Source organism: Metopolophium dirhodum, chromosome 2 (genome assembly GCF_019925205.1).
Source record: "Metopolophium dirhodum isolate CAU chromosome 2, ASM1992520v1, whole genome shotgun sequence".
In the NCBI taxonomy this organism is placed as follows: Eukaryota; Metazoa; Arthropoda; class Insecta; order Hemiptera; family Aphididae; genus Metopolophium; species Metopolophium dirhodum.
In genome coordinates, this window is record NC_083561.1 from 22829483 (window position 1) to 22838425 (window position 8943).

Consider the following 8943-nt stretch of genomic DNA (forward strand, 5'->3'; position numbering starts at 1 on the left):
GGCCCATCGGTCTGCTTTTAAAATCAGACAGGGGCAAATGCCCACCTTGCCCCCCCCCCCAAATGACGCCACTGTGTAAAACCGCGTTCATTGTTGATGAAAGTAAGAAACAAGCAACAATACATCGACCGAACTCAAAACTTACGTGTACCTAGTCATGTACTCGCGTTATAGTTTAATAGTTACTAGTTACTTGTTATAGGTATATATACTTCGTAATAGGTACTTCATAGAGTGGGAACGGCCACGTATGGGGGGGGAGGGGGGATATACGTTTTTAGCAAACATGAATGGTCATTACTCATTAATCATTATCAATAATTTGATGAAAATGTTAACAGTATAAAAAAAGTTTTGGGGGGATATCCCCCTAATTACGCCCTTGTGTGAACGGTAGGTTGTAACATAATATATTATATACTGATTTCGAAGGATTTAGTGCCTCTTGCAGATAGTACATTACCCAGTACCTATAATATTGTATCTACATAATAGATGGATTTATCATTTACCTACTTCATATATCTTATATAGTTATATATATATATTCAAATAGGATTAAGACGACGCAAATGTTATTTCCAGTTAAATAGGTAATAAATGTTACGTATAACTCTTATTTTAATATGTAATGTAAAAAAAATATGAGGAACCTATTGTGTTCAATTTTCAAGCTTTTTGACCAAGCGAAAAGTTTTTAACGAAAATGTCAAATAGGTAGATCAAAAAGAGTCGACATATTTTGAAAATTATCAGGGTTGTTATGTTTAAAAGTCAATGTTTTAAATATGTTTAAAACAGTGTAAAATCCAAGTGAATAGGTACTGTGTTCCTTTTTTTTGGTTTATTATTAATAATAAATAAAAATAGGTAGATGTATCCTTCAGAAAATAACTTAAAGTACCTATTAAATAATTATATCTAATACCATCCTTCATTTTATTTTATTTTTAATTTTATTGAATGAATTACTAAAATTTAAAATGTTTTTACTTAATAGTTTATAAATACCTACATAATATAATGTCCAAATATAACATCCATTCTGAAAATATTTAAAATAATACATTTCAAATACTTTTAAGATTTTAAATAAGTAATAAATAAACAGTGAAACATTTAAGCATGGCTGGGCACAGTGGCGCAACTAGCCGGTAATAGTTAGCAAAGTAAAACTTTGGGGGCCCCGATTTATCGGGGTCCCCATTGTAAAAATTGGTTTTTAGTATTTTCTCACATTTTATAATTATTATAATTACCTATATTATTTTATAAACATCTACATTAAAATGAGATGGTTATACTATAATTACCTAAACTGTTATTTTAATAGTTTTTTAAAGGTACGTTTTGTAAGGCGCGACATGTTGTCGCGACCGACCATCGTGACTTGTCGCGACGCATTTTTTCTGTTGTGTTTTAGTGTTTTACCTTTTACTAAGCGCGACATGTCGCGGCGATTTTGGTAGCCATAGTAGCTCCAAAGTACATAATGTTCAGTTCAATCGCAAACCTGTCCACATACAGACGCGTGTGTGATTTTAATTATAATTAATAATTAATACAGTTTTGTTTTAATTATTATGGAGATGTATATTAATAATAATGACATTTTGACTTTATTATTGGAAGAAGATGAAGAAAATTTTATATTTTCCTATCTGAAACCAAAAAAAAAGGGAACAGATGATATGTTCAAGTATTGCGATACAGAAGGTTTTTACGAAGTGTTAAAATAAACATTAAAAAATAATAACATAAAATTTCGTGAATTTTTTCGTGTCAATATTCAACAGTTTGATTTTTTACTTTCTATGCTTGAAAACGAAATAACTTTACCACAAAGTAAAAAAAATAAAAAACCAATTTCACCAGCAGAAAAGTTAGCGATCACACTAAGGTAAATTTTAAATTTTAATAAATTAAACGTACATTTTGTAATGATATGCTCACACACCATTATAATAAACTAACATTTTATAGAATAATAAACAACGGCTAGACTGTCGTTTGTAGAAATCGGTCGCATCAAATAAAACCATTAACAACGACAATTTATTAAGATATCGGCACGCACTCATAACGGTATTACGTAGGATGTGTGTGACTTTATTTTATGCTGATTTAACTGGTTCTGTTTACATTTTAATTTTTAATAGATATCTAGCTACTGGTGAGTCAATGCGTTCACTATCGTTTGGATTTCGCGTCAACTATAGTTACCTTTTTTTTTTTTTTTTTTTTTTTTCCAGTTTATAACCGACGGCGCCGCGGGAATTGCTTTCGCATTACTTCCGCGACGCCGCCATCGTTTATTGAAATTAAGTAAATGTAACATTTTATAAATTTCATATTCACACCTTTTGTTTTGTTTTGTCCCTTAATGGGCGCACATTGAAAATAATTTTACATTTTATTTGTAAGTAACGTTGTTGGCTTAAGGCCCGCTGATTGCTTTGGTAGACTTCTCGACCCGGCTTTGCTGCCCGCCAGTCTTGAAGTCTCGTTCGTTGTCTTCCCGGCCCGGCTTGTTAGCCAGTCGGCCTCGGGTCTCGTGCGTTGCCGTTCTCCTTCCTTTGTACTGGAGTTCGCGTGTCGCCGTTGTTGGTTTCCTAGTTTCCTTCTGTTTCCTCCGTGCGTCTTGCTGCTGCTGCTCGATGCGTTGGGTCCCCGGTCGGCGGAGACTTGAGGCGTTCGGCCCGAGCGCCCTTCCCCATCAATCGCGATCACCCGGACGGTGACCAAACCGTGCTGTGGGTGTCCTACTAATGCCCCTGCCGCTGTGGGGCAGTTTCGGATGATGGTACTGAGGCGCTGGGCGATCTAACCGTTTGATCCCCGCTTCCCGGTTTCCTTCGCATCGAGCCTTCGGTCCGTTGTCGATGGTTGGAGGGCGATGTTGGCCCTCTCTGGTCGCTGGTGTTGACTCGCCGGTGTTCGGTTTTATACAGTTTTCCTTCTGTTTCCTCCGTTCGTTCGTTCGTTTGTACTGCTCGGTACGTCGACTGACCGGTCGGCGGTTTCTTGAGGCGTTCGGACTAGCGGCCTTTCTCATCAATCGCGATCACCCGGACGGTGACCAAGCCGTGCTGTGGGCGTCCTACTAATGCCCCGGGGCACGCCTGCCGCTGTGGGGCAGTTTCGGACGATGATACTGGGCCGCTGGTTTACTAGCCCCTGGGTCCCCGTCTAACCTTCCCGGTAGTCTTCGCCTCGAGCCTTCGGTCTGTTGTCGGTGGTTGGAGGGCGATGTTGGCCCTCTGGTCGCTGGTGTTGACCCGCCGGTGTTCGGTTTTATACAGTTTGCCTTCTGTGCCTCCCCCGTTGGCCGGAACCGGAATTCCGTTTCCAGTCGGCACCGCGTGGAGGTGGGGGTAGGACTCTGCCGACCAACTATAGTTACCTATATATAAGTGTGATAATCAAAATAACATAAGCTGTTTTAAAAACGAAATTAATTCCAATTTTTATGGCTGATACAAAAACTATTAACTTTATGTCAAAAGCCGCTAAATTTTTTACAAATGGAATTTTCCAAATTGTATATCGGCTATTGATGGGAAACATATACGAATTTGATGTCCCAGTAACTCGCCATAATTCAGTTTTCAATGGTTTTGACATTTGAAATGTCTAATTGCACCTAAATCACGAGAACAGTTAATTAAATAATAAATTTATTATTTAATTTGATTCCTTTAAATAGGTTTCCTATATGAATAGCTTGTGTGGAAGACTAAGTTTTATAAGATCCTATTACCTATACAGGTTTTATAAAGAATTTGCTTGTTCAATTTGCCGAGTAAAGTGACTTAATTACATTTATCTCTTAGTAACGAGTAAAGTAACTTCATTACTTTTTAAAAGTAACTTAGCCAACACTGTTAAATACTCTATACAGATTACGGAAATCACAGCAGATAATCGTTCGAACTACTGCGGAAGAATCAGCTTTAAGCGTCACACAATATTAATAGCCCATATTAATATATTATACCTCTATATATGATATATCTATATAGGTACTTCTTTTTTTATATATACTGTTTAGGTTATACGACATTGTATTTAGAAACCATCTTCACTATAGTTTTATTATTATTAATATTATTATTATCGTACATCATCTCAGCAGAGGAATATTTTGTCCAGAACGTATTTATAATATATAGGTATAAACGCATAATTATTTAAATTCATTTTATATGAAACGTAAAAATTATAATAATATATATTAAAATATAATTATTTATCGCTAAATAAATTTATGGCGTTTTAGTATGCTCCGGTCGTATAAATATAACTGTTATGCATTATAATCTATATATATAAAAAGAAGTGTACATTTTGAATAAATTTTATAGCTCAAGGTCCACCGAACCGATTTCGATAAAAATTTCAGGACATATTAAGATTGATATGTTGATGGTTTCTGTGAAGTTTGTACGCTGTGGAATAAGTGGATCCAGAGTTATAGCCTCATAAGTGCACACCTGGTGACATGTCCAAAAACAACAACAACGTCTATACAATTATTTTTATCTATAAATATAACCCATAGCAACCATTAAAAACAAAAATTTCTATCGTAAATCTCAAAATTCCTGTTTGAGCACATACCGGGGGTGATCACTTCCCTTTTTAAATTAGCCTATGACACTCACAAAGAATGTGGCTTGGTATTGGTGAAAGCATTTTCGAAATCGGTTCAGTAGTTTCGGAGTTTATCCCGAACATACAAACAAACGCTATCATTTTATATATTTGTATAGATAAAAATGAATGTTTGTGTGTAGATTAGACCTCTTGGAAGAAGATAGGCTAATTTAAAAAGTGTTAAATTTGTTTTTTTTTATTCATCGGATTTTAGTACGGTTGCGTGAGGCTTTTGTATTAATTGATTATATTATACCTCCGTAGGTGGAATTAAGTAAAAATAACAAACTTGGTACAATTTTGATATTTTAGAGTTAAATCATACACTTACGTACAAACAGCACGGGGTCCGTGATCTACCGCGATCTACCTGATAATATACTGCTGCGAATCAGAATTTTTATTCCGGGCAACAGAAAGGTTAAGATAAATTTTGAACACCATACACCATACACCGATTATTAAATAACGAATTGAACAAAGTTTGAGTCATATAGAATTGGTACATTTAACGGGCAACGAAGTGCCAGCGGGATCAGCTAGATACATTTGAACCGACTACCGAGTGCAGTTTATTACGAATCTATATTACATATTATTATAGTTTAGAGTAAACGCGATAAATATTTTGTCTTTTCCGTATAATATGATATAATTTTATAATAAAATTTTGCAGGCTATACAGGTACGATGAAATTTAAAACGACGACCGCACAAATGTTGCTAAAGGAAATATTAACAAATCATGTCTCGTGTGGGTGTCGCTGGTAGAACGGTTGCCCGGTAGCCGTGTATGGCGTTAATATGCGTATACACACGCTGCAGTAGACGTTTGCTGAGAAAATCCGTTCATAAATACTGTAAAAACCAAAATTAATAAATTGCAATATAGGTATATTATATAACTTGATACACGTGACATGTCACAGCACGTGTATACAGTGTACTCGGGCGATAGAAGACGTGTCGTGCGAGAGTTCATATTTTGAATAAATTTATCAAAATGTCGAAAATTATCAATTATTGTAACTATACAATTATAAAATGTTCAATTTTTATAGCTAAGGATTGAAAGGTTAAAATAAATATTCTCATAAACAGTTGTAACGATTGTCGTCATCGACATCGTACATTCATCCTTTTAGTGAATTTCATAGGTATTAAAACCAAGAATAACGTTTTTAGTTATTTTGTTGTGATTCAAAAATATTATTTGTGGGTATATGAAACTTTTAGAGTATATTATTATATTTTATAAGTCTACACAATAACATTTTCAAATTTGATTTTTTGGCAAAAATTAATTTAACCTACTTTAGTAGATATATACTAACGTATAATACTAAAATTAATCACAATAATATCATAAAATATACCTACTTAATAATATTATAGGCTGAAAGTCAGTCTTATATTAATTATTATACATTCACCTGACCAAAAATACCTATCATTATTATAATATTTTATTGATATATTTGATGCGTGACAAAAACATTGCTAGTAGGTAGTTAATAATTTGGTAAATAAATAAATATACAAATACACTCTAATACGTAAAAATGAAACAATATTTTGTTTTAGTAAAGACAATTTTATTGTATATTAACAAACAACAAATGTAATTTTGGAATATATTTATTATATTAAGTACAATCAAAAGTGTTAATAGATTGACGGCTCAAAGTGGCCTAATTTTGAACAATTTTTAATATATAAATGGCTCAAAGTGGTCTTTTAGATTCTGAGCGGAGCGATGAATGTATTGATTTTACAATGATGTGTGGTTTTTTTTTATTTTTGTGTCTGAGGACACCTCTTAGAGCAGTAAAAATGCTTCGATTTTCTTCAACAGTACCTTTTCTGATAGGAAAGTGAATTTAGTTGGTACTTTGGGGAGTGCAAAAGTAAAAATTTCCCAATAGTTTTTACAAGCGACAAGATAAACAAAAGAAAAATTAAGGAAAAACGGGAATTTTTACACAAAATTGAATTTGGTTTTTGGTGTAACTTTAAAACAAATGACCGTAGATACTTGAAATTTTCACTGGTTGTTTATACTTGCATTTTCTATACACTATAATATTTTCAAAATATTTTGATTTATTTTGAACTATTTAGGGACATTTTCATTTTCCATTTTTTTTTAGTTTTTTTTTCTAAAGATATCAATACAATTTAATTTGTTGGCAAAAAGCGTGAAAATTTAATAGAAGGCTCCTAATATATTGTTTCAAAATCCTTAGTCACAGTTTTTTTTTCTAAGCATTCAAAGTTCATAAATTGACAAAATATGGAAAAATCATGAAAATTAGAAAATTATTTTGAGTTAAAAATTCGTAAAAATTTTTCTTTTTAAATCTAAGGTTTTAAAATGTAATACAAGATTCCTCATAAGTTTGTCTACTTTTATCAAAAAAAAAAATGTCTATAAGAAAGTCAAATTAAAATTTTTGAGCGTTTGAAATTCAAATTTTTACAATATTGGATATTTAAATACTCGATTTCTCATGTAGCGATTTCCTTATTTTGTTGTAATTCAAAAACGAACGAATTTAGATACTTGAAAATTTCACTGAATGTTTATATTAGCATTTTCTATACACCATACAATTTTGAAAATATTTTGACTCTTTTTGAGCTGTTTACGGACATTGTCAGTTTTCAATTTTTTTAGTTTTTTTTTCATTAAATATTAATAAAGTTTTATCTGTTGGGCCAAAAAGTGTAAAAATTTAATACAAGGCTCCTGATATATTAATACAATATCAGTTGAAAAATATTTAAAATACATAGGCACAATTTTTTTTATAAGCATTTAAAGATCGAATTTTCACAACATTTATCAAATTTATAATTTAATAATTATTTTGTAGTTAAAAATTTACAAAATGTTCAACTTTTATAGCTAAAGATTGTAAATTGAACACAATGCTCTTAGGCTCCACGTAAATAGGTTATATTATATAAATTACTTTATTCACAATAATATCATCAAATATACTTGCTAATATCATAGGCTGACCGACGGTTTTCGCTCAGAATCGTTTTTCTCATACAATGATATTATATCATTGAATTCAAATTGAACACCATCCATTACAGTGATCCACTTGTAACCTACTGTACAGCAGAGCGACATCCACTTACCCACCTTTTTTCGTACATTTTTATTTTATTATTTTTATCATTTGTTTTTATCTGCTTTTTTTATATTATTTTTGAAATATAATAAACGGCTCAAAGTGGCCTAATGGGAAAAAAAACACCAGACAAGACACAATAAGCAGGGGGAGTGGTACGTGATGGCGAGGTGCTTACATAAAGCAATAATAAGACTACTGCAGGTCACCTCTAATCTCTATACGTTCTCGCGGCACATCCCACAGGCGGACGAGTACAATCACCAGGGCGCATCGACGATGTGCAGGTTCTGAAGACGACTGATGCATAACGACGGAAGGCAAAGGCAGCTGTTGGTGCTACGGAATCGTCGGCGACCGGAGACGTGACTCGACCGATTGCTACTGGGCAAAAATGGGAGAGGATCGTCGAACCACGCTGCAAAGGTCCTGATCCTCTCCGCGTGATTTTCGCACTGACTCGACTGAGTCACCATACGGTGGCCGTCCTGGAGTCGCGCATCGCCGGACTCGTGGAAACGGATAACTGACGTCCTTGTTCCTAGCCCAGCTGTATCGCTCACCCGTTGTGTTTTGCAGTCTCCGCCGCCGCCTTTGCGAGTCGTCTTCATGCACTCTGCCATCGTCGTGGTACCGTCGGGGCGATATCGTTGCCTGCGCCGGTACAGCTAGCCACCGCCGTCGTCGTCGTCCACCGCTCTTGGTGTGACCGAAGCAGCCGAGTCGTCTTGATGGTCTCGCGTGTCGGCAACCGCGAGCGCGCGACGCTGGCAACTGCGATCTCGTCTTTCTGCGGGTGGCCGAAAAACGTATAGGGTGACTTACCGCCGGACACCGTAAAGTGCTCTTTCACGTACCACTTCCCCGTCGCCGCCGTCTTGTCTAGGTGTCTTCATCTGGGGGGAGGGGAGTACTACACTGCCGGCTTCAAGTCCTCCGGCAACAATCACACAGCAGCATCGCTTCGTACCCTTCCACGTGGTGGCGAAAAACCGCCTTGTCCTACCACGTGTCTTGCTCGGAACTGCTGCAGTATGGTTGTCCCCGGTTCTGTCTTCCATTTCAGTGTAGTTGTGTCCCTCTCTTCTTCCACAGACGGAATCGTGTCTGCCTTTTCATGCTGCACCTGCACGCTATCGCCGGC